This window comes from Eleutherodactylus coqui, chromosome 4 (assembly GCF_035609145.1).
Source record: "Eleutherodactylus coqui strain aEleCoq1 chromosome 4, aEleCoq1.hap1, whole genome shotgun sequence".
Classification (NCBI taxonomy): Eukaryota; Metazoa; Chordata; class Amphibia; order Anura; family Eleutherodactylidae; genus Eleutherodactylus; species Eleutherodactylus coqui.
Window position 1 is genome coordinate 116888032 of NC_089840.1, and position 15187 is coordinate 116903218.

At 43.7% G+C, this 15187-nt stretch overlaps 1 long non-coding RNA gene across 1 annotated transcript; it reads left to right on the forward strand.

Moving 5' to 3' along the window:
• The first annotated feature begins 1197 nt into the window (after nucleotides 1-1197).
• On the forward strand, nucleotides 1198-14821 carry LOC136624721 (uncharacterized). The gene is made up of 3 exons (XR_010792404.1): nucleotides 1198-1275; nucleotides 3764-3844; nucleotides 14628-14821. It is a non-coding gene; the product is annotated as an uncharacterized lncRNA (long non-coding RNA).
• The last annotated feature ends 366 nt before the right edge of the window (nucleotides 14822-15187 follow it).

Sequence of the window (15187 nt, forward strand, 5' to 3'; positions counted from 1 at the left end):
ATATATCCTCTCAAAAATTTGTACAGTATGTTTGGACATATTTGAGATATTACAGTTGAAAATGTGAAAAAATGACAATTTTTTCAAAATTATTCCAATTTTGGCACTTTTAATAAATATACACATTATATTGGTCTATTTTTACCACCTAAATAAAGTACAACATGTGGCGAAAAAACAATGTCAGAATTACTTGGATATGCAAAACCTTTACGGAGTTATGCTATGTTGAACGACGCATGTCAGATTTCCAAAATTTGGCTCTGTCACTAAGGCGCAAACAGGCTTCGTTACTAAGGGGTTAAACTATAAATTATACATACCCTAAAAACCCACTTGCTATGGCGGTGGGGGGGGGGGATTTTTGAAGGTCTGCACAGCTGCCATGAGTAATAGCCTATAAGAACACTGGTCCGAATACAGTATAGTGCAATACTACGGTATTACAGTATACTATATTGGTGATCAAACAATCGCAAGTTCAAGTCCCCTAGGGGACTATAAAAAGCATAAATATTAGTAAAATAAAGACCTCTAAAGTATTACAAAAAATATGAAATTAATAATTTTGTGCCCCCTCACCACCTTTTCCCAGTTGTCATGTCAAAAAGATGAAAAAAAAAGCTTTTGAAAAATGTAAAAATTGGTGTTGCTGCAACCATAAAACTTCAGTTTATTATATCACATTATGCCATTATTGTATAACACAATGCCAGAGTACTGCTCTTATGGTCTCCCTGAAAAAAATGCATCATGAATGCTGTAAACACCAACCCACCAAAAAATGATGCAATTGCATTTTTTTCCATTTTACCCCACTTAGAAATGTTTACGTTTTCCACTACATAATATGGTACATTAAATGGTATCACTGATAAATGCAACTTTCGTGCAGACATGTTGCCTGAAAAGTAAAGAACTTATGATTTTTGAAAGTGAAGATGTTAAAATGAAAGAAGAAAACAAAACCTGTGGGAAGGGGTTAATAAACTCATAACAAATGTCATTTGAGCCGGCAAACAATATTTTCAAATATATACAACATCTTAAAATATATCTTTTAATTCTAAATCATGAGAAAAGTTCTTCAAAAATGTGACCCACAATACAAAGTAGTGGATGGGAAGAACAAACAGAGTTCTCTTCCCTGCAGTGTAGTTATTATTGTAGATTTATGATCCCACCCCCAAGTTGCTGCTATATTATCCAGCATGTCCATCCCAAGAAATCAACGATCCTGCGGTATTCTGCACTCAGTACTTACTGAATCGCACGGTATGTATTGTGGCTTTATATGCTAAATACTTTTTTGTTTTATTTTATGTATCTCATTGTTAAAGGTGTGGGTCCATATACAGATCTGCTCTGTCAACACTAACTGGACAGTTATAGGCTGTTAGTTACATGAGTCCTGACCCCAACTGCTAAAAGGAAGACCGCAACTGCTCTTCCAGGAAAAAAACTAGTTAATCTCTGAGGACCGTCGCTTAGGATCCCTGGTGATCAGCTGATTGCCTGGCCTGCTGTCAGTGGAGCGGGCTGTACATGTGTCATAGGGGACAGGAGAGGAAGTGTCTTAGGCCTTCCTCACACAGGGCGTTTGCAGAAACGTAGTGTTTTGCAACGCTGCGTTTACTGCAGATTCCGCCCCGTTTCAGCAGCGCTGGCATACTTTATGCCAGCGTTTTGGCTGCGTTTTCAGCTCGGCTGAAAACGCAGCCAAGAATGCTGAAAAGAAAAAAAAAAAAGTAATACTCACCTAGTCGCTGCAGTCCGGGTCGCGGCCGCTGCTCTCTGCCGCTGATCCGGGCTCCCTCTGCACTCAGAAGTCTATTGCCGGCAATAGAGTGCTGCGATTGGTTGTCGGCGCTTGCTCGATGCCCAATCACAGCCCTTCATTGACTGTCTCAGCCAATCAGAGCTTGCCGGCGCTGATTGGCTGAGACAGTCAATGAAGAGCTGTGATTGGGCGCTGACAACCAATCACAGCACTCTATTGCCGGAGCCGGGCTTCTCAAACCTGGCCTCTGTCAATAGACTTCTGAGTGCAGAGGAAGCCCGAATCAGCGGCAGAGAGCAGCGGCCGCGACCCGGACTGTAGCGGCTACGTGAGTATTAACTTTCTTTTTTTCTCTCTACCTAGCTTAGGGCAGATTTTCGGTGTAGGGCTTCTATTGCAAGCCCTCACCCCAAAAATCGGCGAGCGGTTAACGCTGCCAAAAACGTGGCACCAAGTGTTGCCGCGTTTTTAGCAGTGCTAAAACCGCTGCCCATTCATTTCAATGGGCGACGCAGGGCTGAAAACGGCCCAAAATAGAACATGCATCGCTGTCAAAGCGCAGCGTTGGGAGGCGCTGTGTTTTCAGCCCTGTGTGAGCGGCCCCATTAAAATGAATGGGTGTTGTACAGCGTTTAGCGCTGGGCTGAAAAGGCAGCGCTAAACGCTGTATAAAACGCCGTGTGTGAGGGAGGCCTGAGTCTTCAGTCTCATTGAAATCAATAGAAGTTGCAGGGCTATTATACTTCCAGCATTTCTGCCTCCGACATCGGGACGGACACGGAGGTGTCATAGTTGCTTCAGCTCCTATTGATTTCAATGGAAGTGAAGTCAGCTAGGGCACTTTCTCTCCTGTCCCCTAGGATGCATGTCTTGCCCGCTGTACTGACAGCGGGCTGGGTGATCAAATGATCATCGGGGATCCTGAGCAGTGGTTGCCTAGTGATTAACCGTTGACATACCATGAGGATAGGTCATCAAAAATGTTTGCACATAAAACCTTTTTCGCCCCCAGTTGTCAATATATTCACAAATCTCTAGCAGAACACAAGAAGAACAGAACAATGCAGAGTTCTCAGAAGAAATGTTCCAGATTTGCGATATTCTCCTCACATATGTCTCAGATAGGACTATCGTGTAATTGCGTACATCTGTGTATATTTCAAGTGATTTTTGTTCATACGAAAACATACACAATTTATGCATATTATGCATCAAATAGATCATAGAAGTGAATGGGCCAGCGCAAATACAGAGATAATATGCAATAAGCCTGCGTGTTCATTGCGTATTTGCACATCATAACAACGTGCTTTTCTGTATTTTGTTTTGCGCACATAAATATACTGCAAATTTATTTGCATAAAAACACCACAGAAGGGCAGAAATACGCAGGGAACAGGCATATTTACAGACTGAAAAACGTTTACGTGTCAATGAGCCCTAAGGCTAGTTTCACACAGGCAATCGTGATATTGCCGCGAGAAAAATCGCTGCAAAATCGACACTTTTTTCCTGCGATTTTTGAGCATCAACACTGTTTTTTCTCACAAAAACATCTCTGCCACTTGCAATTTTCTTGTGCTTTTTTTTCAGGCAATTTTGCTGAGATTTTTTACTGTGAAAGTCAATAGGACTTTCTAATGTTAAAACGAAAATACAAGTTTGTGCTTTGCGATGCGATAAAAAGGGAATCATAGAAGATAAAAAAAAATGCAAAACGTAGAAGGATAGGACATGCCGCGATTTTTTTTCTTGCAACATTGCATGAGTGAAACCATGCAAATGTAAAGGAAACTATTGAAAATCATTGGTTTCATAATTCTGCATTTTTACTCACTCTCGCATCGCACGATTTTATCGCCTGTGTGAAACCACCCTAACAATGACAGCAATACAATGAATAAAGTAAGCGCAGCATGAAATGTTTTACATGTTTGTTTTTTTTACAATTTTTGATCTTTCAGTATAAATGTCTTTTTACAGATAAAACATGGCTTTCTTGAAGAAGTCTCTTCTCCTTGTTCTCTTCCTTGGATTAGTCTCACTTTCCATCTGTAAGGAAGAGTAAGTACTCATATAATATACAGCATATTAGTGGGTTATTCCCATCTCATACTATGATGGTATATCACTAGGATATTCTATCACATACTGCTTCACGGGGTCCAACTGCCAAGACAGCCACAGATCCTGGGAATGAAGGGGCAGCTACACTGGTAATAATAATAATAATCTTTATTTGTATAGCGCCAACTTATTCTGCAGCGCTTTCAGGCATGGATAAATGCAAAACAATTACAATGTGAGGTACATTGGGTTTGACACAAATGGGTTGGGTGTGGTACAGGAGGTGCAAGGGGTGGGGGGAGGAGCAAGGCATGGGGAACACAGGCAATAGGGAATTTTATGTGCAAATCAATTATTAGAAGGCAAACGGGGTGGGGCGCCATAAGGAGGGGCAGGTGACTGGGTCAGGAGACCAGACTGGAGGGCGTCGAGGAGTGAGTTGTCAGAGAGGAAGCATGTAAGGCGGGAGTAGACCAGGTGTTCCAGTAATTTGGAGATGAAGGGGAGGTTTGAGACAGATCGGTAATTGGCAGCATCAGTTGGGTCCAGGGTTGGTTTTTTGAGCAGAGGGGATATGATGGAGTGTTTAAATGAGGAAGGGAAAGTGCCAGAGGTTAGGAAGAGGTTGCAGATTGTGGTGAGGTGAGTAATGAGAGCTGGGGAAAGGCACCGGAGGAGGTGAGAGGGTCGCTAGCACAGGTGGTGGGGCGGGCTGCGGAAAAGAGCCTGGAGACTTCTTCCTGTGTCGTTGGTTCTAACGAAGATAATGAGTAGGTGCTGGATGCAGTGTTGATGAAACTGGGATCGGGGCTAACCATTCAGTTTTCAGAGATTTCTTTTCGAATGTTGACGATTTTTATCTTTGAAATAGGCAGCTAAGTTCTCCAGCAGTCAGGTCTGCCGCAGGGGCCTGTTTTTTGGGGCTGAGGAGGGAGTGGAAGGTCTCAAACAGTTGTTTGGGGTTGTGGGATAGTGAGGAGACAAGGGAGGTGAAATAAACTTGTTTGGCATGGTGAAGGGCTAGGTTATAAGTTTTAGGCCGCCTGCACATGGGCAGAAATCCCGCAGCGGAATTTCCCGCGGGATTTCCGCCACTGAAAGCCTGCATAGGAGTGCATTACAATACGCACTCCTATGCAGATGGACGCGGTATGAGGAGTTGGGGTCGTTAGTAGGGATGTTGAAATCACCAAGGATGAGGGTTGGGATTTCACAGGATAGGAAGTGGGGGAGCCAGGCAGCGAAGTGGTCTAGGAACAGGCGGGTGGGACCTGGGGGGCGGTAAATAACTGCGACACGCAGGGACAGTGGACTTTGAAGGAGTGGAAGGTAAGCGAGGGAGCTGAGGGAATGACCTGGAATGTACAGTTTGGCAAGAGGATGATGCCTACTCCTCCGCTGCATCTGTCATCCGATCTGGGGGTGTGGGAGAACTGCAGGCCATCATAGGACAATGCAGCGGGGGAGGTAGAATCGGACTGCTGTATCCAGGTTTCCGTGAGGGTGAGCAAGTTCAAGTGTTTACTGATGAAGAGGTCATGGATAGTTGGGAGTTTGTTACATGTAGATTGAGCGTTCCATAGGGCGCATTTGAATGGGGCGGGGGGGCATTTTGGTAGGGAGCAGTACGGGGTGGGCCTGGGTTGGGGGATAGGTACCCTGCAGCTAGGAGGAGCAGGGTAGCGAGGGTAAGTGCATGGTTAGGGGATTCGTGTGGGTGGCTGAGGTGTTTCTTGGCAGTATGGGGGGGAGGGGGGTTGGAGGCGTCTTAGGAAGTTGAAAAGTGCAAGGGAACCATATAGAGATGAGTGAGTATACTCGCTAAAGGCAATTGCTCGAGCGAGCATTGCCTTTAGCGAGTATCTCCCCCGCTCGAGACTGCAGGTTCGGGTGCCGGCGTGGGGGAGCGGTGAGTAGCGGGAGCGGGGGGGGGGGGGGAGAGGGAGAGATCTCCCCTCCATTCCGCCCCGCTCTCCCCCGCAGCTCCGTGCTCGTTGCCGGCACCCGAACCTGCAGTCTCAAGCGGGGGAGATACTCGCTAAAGGCAATGCTCGCTCGAGCAATTGCCTTTAGCGAGTACACTCGCTCATCTATAGAACCATACATAGGTGAGAAGAGGAGGGAGGGGCTGATGTGGATGGAGTGTGTTGGGCCTGGGCGTTGGAAGAAAGTGTTAAGGCTTGAAAAGAGGATAGTGATGGAGATCAGTGCAAAGAGGAGAGTATTTTCCTCCAGACTTTGGATAGTTGTGTATGTTACCCGTCTCCTGCTCTGTCGAACTGCGCTGTATAACTGCATCATTCGACAGCATAAGACACTTGTTTCTGGACACTTAGTGCTGGACACATCAGGCGAGGCATGGAGGATATAACTGGCTTTAAAGTTCTGGCTACAGGACTTCTGCTGGGAGTGGTTTGTTACATTTCCCTAGTCAACCAGCTGAACTACCTTTGGATGACTAATGGCTAATGAACAAGATGGGGGGGGGGGGGAGAGGTTTATTACCCTCTTACATAAACAAACTGTGCAACACTAAGATGAGACAAGGAGAAAGCTATTTGGGGAGATGATGAGAAAAATGCATATGGTAACAAACAGTCAAATCAGTTTATATAAAGCAATGGGACATCCCATTGTGCACAGATTATGACATAAATGAAAGATTTCACAGCAGAATGAGGAGAGGCAAGGCAGAGCAATCAAATTCAGATGGAGTGAAGCAATGGATAAGTGGAACATACCTGTTGATGAAAGAGAGAAGGTAGATGATTATTAGTAACTGCGCTGTATAACTGCATCATTCGACAGCATAAGACACTTGTTTCTGGACACTTAGTGCAGGACACATCAGGCGAGGTGTAATTTTGCAGCCCCCTCTCTGTTTGTTCCTGTACAGATGTGCTTCCGAAAGCTCCTAGGTTGGGAATAGCAGTATAGCTCTATTTAAGTAAAGGGGCTGCGCTGCAGTTCCTGCTCAGTGTAATAGGGGGCAGCACTGTGCAGGAAGAACTTGGAAGTATCTGCAGCAATAAACCAGAGTCATTCTCGGGGTCCCAGAGGTCAGACTCCCACTGACCAATTTACTTTTGGTTCTGATATGGGTTTGTACTTATTCTGTGGTCTAGTCTGCAGACTGTACTTACTCTGACATCTGTGTTGAGGTATGTTTATTCTAATGGTCTTTTTTATTTAGGGGAATTTGTTCTGTATTCTAGGGTCTGGTTTCTGCATTTTCTTTAGGTTCTGGTCTGGGGTCTATATCTGTTTTAGGGTCTTTAATTGTTTTGGGGATTTCTACTTATTCTGAGGTTAGAGTGTAAATAAATATAAAAATATCTCACCTCCTTTGTTGCATGCTGATGTGTCTGTTTACAAACGCTGAGAAAATCTACTCACGTCCACGATACCACTTGGTCTAATGGTCTTCAGAAACAATTGATAGTAGATACATGGGAATGTGGACGCATTGAGTGCTTTTCTGGTTAAGGTGGTTAAGGTGAACAAGGCTATAAGCTGAAACGCGTTCTTCCTTTTATGTACCTGATTGTACAAGCATGAATATCTAATAAAGCATAGAAAAGTACTCAATGCGTCCACATTCCCATGTATCTACTAGAGTGTAAATACACTTTGGGGTGTGACTGTGGGATGTGTAATCATTAGGGTTTGATAAGCCTCATATACACTATTTGTGGAGGTGTTAGGTTACTGCTGACATGTCCTATGTAAATATAGTGAATTCTGTATTCCCTGATGTAGCTACCATAAAGTAGGAATGTATGATCACTAATTCTGTGTGAAGTGATGCCCCCAAATCATGCTTCTTTTCTGCTCTCGTTACCCTGGCCGGTATTTGCTGGTGAAATGAGTGGCCACCTTACTTGTGAGCATATTGGAGGAACATGAATATTCTGACAAGCCTAAAGGGAGTCTGTCAGTTTAAACACATCGTCCAAACTGCAGGCAGCATATTATAGAGCAGGCGGAGCCGAGCAGACTGATATATAGTTCTATGGGGAAAGATTCAGTAGAACTTGTATTTTATACATGTATATTTCTGCTCATTCTGAGCTGAACAGTCCAGTGGGCGGTGCTATCAGTGATTAACCCCTTAGTGACGGCCCCATCGGGATTCCACGTCCTCACTAAGTGGGCTTTAATCCTAAAGAACATAGAAACATGCGTCCTCTTAGGATTAATGCCCACTTGGCTGAGGACGTGACATTTCCAATGGATAGCACAGATCGCAATAAAGTAAATAAAACAGTGAAAAAAGTTAAAGATTCAGCTGCCCTGATGGATCGGATACATCAGGGCAGCTAAAATTACTTACCCGGCTTGTCCGAGATGTCCCGTGGGTAATGGGTCCCGGCGGCGCTCTTCTGCGCATGCACGGCAAATTCAAAGTCTCCTGGCTCCCGGCTCCTGAAGGTAGCCGGGAACCAGGATATGTTACCCGGGAGCATGGTGAGCGGTTCCTGTGCCCGCCATAGCGGCGATCGCGAAAAAATTCAAAAAAGTTTTTTAAAAGTACAAGTTTCACCTCCCCTCATGGATCTGATCCATGAGGAGAGGTGAAAATACTCACCTCAGGTCCGCTGATGTCCCCGGTGTTCCGGGACCCGATGTCAATCTTCGGGCGCCTGCACAGAGGGGCTCGAGCCCAAGGGAATTTAAAATCCCTCTGCTCCTGGCTGCCATGTGTAGCCAGGAGCAGAGAGATTTCACCGGGGACATGATCGCTGTTATCCTATGGATAACAGTGATCATTTTAAGAAAAAAAAAGTGTAAAAAGTAAAAAAAAAAAAAATGTTACGTTTCATCTCCCCCTACGGATCATATCCATGAGGGAGGATGAAATGACGAACCTAAGGCGTGTGGATTTATCTGCGGACCTTACCCCAGCTTCTGCTCACGCGCCCGTCGCCAAAATGGCAGGCGCATGCGCAAAAGCAGTGGATTGCCAGGGTAATTTAAAATCTCCCTGCTCCTGGCTACAAAACTTAGCCGAGAGCCTGGAGATTTCACGGAGAGCCGCAGTGAGCGGTTCCTTATCATGTGTTCGCCGTTATCCAATGGATAATGGTGATCACGTAAAAGAAAAAAAAAGGTGAAGGTTCATCTCCCCTCACCGATGCGATTGGTGAGAAGAGATGAAACTTTTTACCGGAGGCCTCCGTATTTGCACCCCAACGCGATCTTCCTCCGTGAACTTTCCCGGATTCTGCACATGCGGCAAAACACCAGACACATGCACAGGAGTCGGGGAGCCCAGGAAATGTAAAATCCCCTTGCTCCCAGTGACCAATGGTTGCCGAAAGCCTGGAGCAGTGACCTTGTTGAGCGGTCGCCGGTCACGGGATAAAAAGGTAGCGATCTACCTTTGGCCGGTCTCACATGACTGGATAGGAATTACGGATTCCGCATGCGTCTGATCCGCGCTAATACGCAGATCAATCGCATTGGATTACACAATTCCGCTCAGATTAGTGGGTCGGAATTGTGTAATCCACTCGCAGAAAAGAAAACGCAGCAGGTTCTATTTTACTGCGGATATCCGCAACATAGAGCCTATTGTGCTCCATGGTCGTTGATATACGTGCAGCCCATACGCAACTACGTTGTATACGGGCTGCGGGTACCCACGTCATCGCTAAGCGACTGTGCAGGAAATACAAACAAAAAAAAATGTACTGCACATGACCGCCTGTGTGAGTAGGCAGTTATGTGCAGTACATTACGTGGCCGTAGGCAGGGTCACAGCCGGGCTCACAGATGGGATCCGCTGCGGGCCTCCGCAAGCGGATTCCACCTACGGCTGCGTGAGCCTGGCATTATTCAGACCGCTACCTGTAATACGCAATTTACAAGAAGCCCCGGGAACGCTCGCCTTCCTGCAGTTCCAGGAGCAGCTTGTTGAGCGTCTTCTGTGTGAGACCGCCGCACCTCATCAAGCTTACGGAGACTCACAGAGCGCCACTTTTTACACCCCATACCTGCTACTGAGGTTATGAAATACCCCCCCAAAAAGCATGAGAGGAGGAGGTATACACGGTTTTATTGCCCCATGTACCCACCCCAACCAGCCTCCGTAATTACCCCTGTCTTCAGAAATACTACACAGTTCACATTATTACATTTATCTAAGATTTGGGGAACGCCGAAAAGGGCGCGGAGGGGGAGGATTTTTTTAAAGGTGTCAATTTTTATTTCGTACAAGTGGGCAATGGGGCCTGGAATGTAATCAGTTGTGCCCTGCAATCCAACGGGTGTTCCCTCCTTTATAGGCCTTGCCATGTGTCCTTTAAGTAGATTAGGGCCACAAGGGGTATGTTTTTGAACACGGGACAAATAGGGGGATCCATTTTGGGGTGCAAGTCTTCATGCAGTTGTACACTGTACAAAAAAAAACAGTTTTTAAATTGACAAAATTGCCAAAAAAAATGAAAATTGTAATTTTTTACTTCTGCTTTGCTTAGATTCATTCAAATACTGTGGGGTCAAAATACGCAGTACACTCCTAGATGAATTTGTTAAGGGGTCTAGTTTTCAAAATGGCGTCATTTGTGGGGGTTCTTTAGTGTTTTGGATGCTTAATGGCTCTACAAGTGGGAAATGGGGCCAGGAATTTATTCCGTTGTACCCTGAAATCCAACGGGTGCTCCTTCCATTATAGGCCTAGCCATGTGTCCTTTAAGTAGATTAGGGCCACAAGGGGTATGGTTCTGAACACGGAACAAACAGGGGTATCCATTTTGGGGTGAAAGTCTTCATTCATTTGTGTGTTGTACAAAAAAAACAGTTTTTAAATTGATACAACTGCCAAAAAAATGAAAATTGTAATTTTTTCCTACTGCTTTGCTTAGTCTAGTTTTCAAAATGTGGTCATTTGTGGGGGTTCTCCGTCGTTTTGGCTGCTCAAGGGCTCTACAAGTGGGCAATGGGGCATAAATCACCTTCATGCTAAATTTCTGTTCTGAAAGCCACCGACTACTCCTTTCATTTTGGGCCCCGTTGTGCATCCAGACAAAAGATTAGGGCCACAATAGGTATGTCTCTGAACATGGGACAGACAGGGGTATCCATTGTGGGGTGCAAGTCTTCATTCATGTGTGTGCTGTACAAAAAAAGCTGTTTTTAAAATGACAGAATTGCCCAAAAAAAACAAAATCACAATTTTTTCCTTTTGCTTTGCTTGAATTCATTCAAAAACTGTGGGGTCAAAATGGACAGTACAAACCTAGATACATTCATTAAGGGGTCTAGTTTTCAAAATGGACTCATTTGTGGGGGTTCTCTTTGATTTTGGCCACACAAGAGCTCTACAAGAGTGCTATGGGGCATAAAAGGCCTTCAAGCAAAATTTATGTTCTGAAAACCACTGACTACTCCTTTCATTTTGGGCCCCGTTATGCATCCAGACATAAGATTAGGGCTACAATGGTTATATTTCTAAACACAGGAGAAACAGGGGTATCCATTTTGGGGTGTCAATCCTCATTTTCATGGGCACCATAGGAAAAAAAAATATCTTTAAAATGACATATTTGCAAAAATATGAAATGTTATTTTTTCTCCTCCAAATTGAATTAATTCCTGAAAAAAAACTGTGGGGTCAAGATACTCATGACACCCCTCAGTGGATACATTAAGGGGTGTAGTTTTTAAAATGTGGTCATTTGGGGGGGTATCTATTATTCTGACACTCATGGGCCTTTGCAAACTTGGCTTGGTGCAGGAAAACAAAGTGTTCCTCAAAATGCTGAAAAGTAATGTTAAATTTGTATGTTATCTAAATGGTTAAAAAAAACACAAAAGTTTTTCAAATGTGCATTCAGAATAAAGTAAACAGATGGAAAAATATATCCTATCAAAAATTTGTACAGTATGTTTGGACATATTTGAGATATTACAGTTGAAAATGTGAGAAGATGACAATTTTTTCAAACTTTTTCCGATTTTGGTACTTTTAATAAATATACACAAATTATATTGGTTTTATCACCTAAATGAAGTACAACATGTGGCAAAAAAAACAATGTCAGAATCACTTGAATATGCAAAACCTTTACAGAGTTATGCTATGTTGAACGACGCATGTCAGATTTCCAAAATTTGGCTCCGTCACTAAGGCGCAATCAGGCTTCATCACTAAGGGGTTAATAGCTACCCCTGTATGTACACTCATATACAGATAATTGTCAATCACTAACAGAACTGCCCACTGGACTGTTCAGCTCAGAATGAGCAGAGATATAAATATATAAAATACAAGTTCTGCTGAATCTTTCCCCATAGAACTATATATCAGTCTGCTCAGCTCCTCCTGCTCTATAACTTGCTGCCTGCAGTTTGGACAGCGTGTTCAAGCTGACAGACTCCCTTTAATGCTTGAGGTGTAGTGAGGGGCTTCAGCACTAGACTAAATCCATCCAGTGTTTTGTTTTCTCATTTAGGCATGGTAAGGTGGCTGGGCACAGCCCAGAGCTGGCACCAAAAGTAATAAGAACTGTCTATAATCCAGCACGGTTCTAAAAGAAACTTTCACATCTTTTACAATTTCACTACTTATCTGTTTATTTTCCAATAATTGGTGTGGCCTTAAGGCCCTTTTACACACAACAATTATCGCTCAAAATTAGCTCAAAAGCCATCATTTGGGCGATAATCGTCAGGGGTAAATGTACCCATCTTTCATTTTTCTTTCGAACAATGATTTTCTGTTCGGCATGAAATTCATCATTCGGCAGAAGAGCTGATAAGACGGACCGCACGGACCGACAACATTGTCTTAGGTGTCAGCCCCGTGGCAGAACAAAGGGAATTTATTCAGAGAATAGCGGGTGGTCTGTTCTCTAAATACAGCTCCCAGAGGCTCAAACGCTATTAATTGGTACTAATAGGCATTAGTACCAAGTAGTAGTTTATGCAAAATGATCGCTCAAAAGCAATTTTTTGAGCGATCATCTTTGTGTCTAAAAGGGCCTTTACTCATACATTTGTAGTATTTGTAGCAATAGGAATTATTTGTACAAACTAGTGCAAAGGGTGGGGTGTAGCTGGAAAGGCAAGTGGGGCATGTGCTCTGGGCGTAGCAGGGGGGAGGAGTGCTTGTCTGAGGCAGAGATGAAGGCACTACTAATCCCTCTGCTCTGAATAATGAGCACTCAACAGGGGGAGTTGTGCCCTGTTGGGCAGTCTTCTTGCTGCTCACTCTGACCAGAGAGCTGGAGCATCTGTCTATATAGCAGGAAAATGTGGCCTACAATACATTCTGGGACCTAAGTCCTATTAACATTGCAGAATAAATCAAAGTGATTCCCTCGGTGACAGTGCATGATGGAACTCCTAGTATTGTGACTGTCAAGCAGACATGGTATGACATCATGATTTAAAGGGATTGTGTCAAGTTATCGGACCTGTTATCAGACTAAGCAGTCCTATACAAGGGCAGCATATTGTGGGGACAGGTCTGCTCTCCTATTAAGCAAAATGGCACAAAGACTGTCAGTGACTGACAGCTGGTTGCTGTGTATCTGCATGAGCATCGACAGTTCAGTCACTGTGTGGATAGTCCCCGTAAGCAGCTAATATAGAAAGGAAGCCATTATTATACTATCATCTAACTGTATTGCCATATTACCATCAATTATATAGGAACACATTGCGGGTGTTACATCTAATTGCGCCGCTATATTTCTGGTACTGTAGCATCGCTCTGTGCTGCTGTATTACTGCTATGTATTATAGCACCAGTAACGGCGGCATCACAGTGACTTCCCAACAGTAATATAGCAGCACAGTTAGGGGTAATGCCCACGGACGGTTTTCCACCGTGGTTCCCACAGTGTAAATCCGCGGGGGAATAACGCAGCTATTAGATTCTATTGAACCTAATATCTCAGTCCTCACATCTGTCACGGATTTACACTGTGGGAAAAAATCGCGGCATGTTCTATTTTAACGCGTGTTTCCGTGGCGGGAGGTCTCCATTAATACAGTTAATGAAGACTGTAGAAAAACACGCGTTTTTCCACGATCGTGAGTGGGGACTTTTTTGTTTATCCCCGTGCGATTCCCGCGGCGGAAAACCGCGGGCGTATCCCGCTCAGTCTATGGGCATGAGCCCTAAGATTATATTATTAGTGATATAGCAGCACAACATGTGGGATCACTTTCATCTTAAATATGATGTGAGACCAACCGGAACACCAAGTCTTATTTATTAAACCATTATATATGTGTGAGTATAACCAGTTAAATAATAATTTGGCACCAAATTTTTGAACCTAGAAGCCAAATACACCTACTTTAATGGAATTGTATATATTTTTTAGCGTTGTTTGCCAAAAAAACGTTATTATGGGGGGAAGTGGGGGGTGCTGAACTAAATCTTTGTACCCTGGTCAGGAAAGGCCTACCCACACCTCTGGCAGCAGAAAGGTTGGCATTGTATCTTAAAACTAGAACTCGAACCAAAGGGATTTTTCAGTATTTAATATGCTTTTTTTTCTGAAACATCACTTCTGTCCACAAAATAAGACCCTTTCTTTGTAATACTGAACAACTCTAATGCTTCCTTTACATGACTTTACTAAATCTCCCCTGACTGTCACTTGCTACTTATCTCTATTGTCACCAGGTCAGGGCCTACGGAGATCGCTGCACTTAACAGCAGCAGCAGAAGAATAGAAATCAAATAAATACTAATATATTATTGGTTGACAATGTAGGAACAATTAGCATAATGTTTTATTAATTGTACACTGTCTCCTAACAGGAAAGGCGAGGAAGAAGAGAACGAGGAAAAAAATGAAGAGAAAAGGGAGGAAGGTGAAGAAAAGAGAGGAGCAGAAAAACGGTTTTCGCCTTTGATTGAATAAACGCTTTAATATAATACAATGCTTTATAACTGTAAAGAGCATAATTATTATTAGTTGTGCCAATAATACATTAAAGCATGCTTAACTGAAATGCTGGTCTGTCTTTTTCTGCTCAGTACGCCATGTCTAATCCTCATTGTAATATGTATTATTTAAGCATTCATTTCAATCATGGTCATTATGGAGGGGTTTTACAGATGAGTATAAAACTCAGTAATAAAGCAGTCATGTCTTCCTGTGTAGACGTCATGAAGGTCCATATCTGGTCAGAGAAGGGTAATTATGGGCGACTTTGAACTGGGCTGCCAAAATAGTTTCTGGATAAACTAGGGATTAGAGATGAGCGAGCACCAAAATGCTCGGGTGCTCGTTACTCGAGTCGAACTTTTCGCGATGCTCGAGGGTTCGTTTCGAGTAACGAACCCCATTGAAGTCAATGGGCGACTCGAGCATTTTT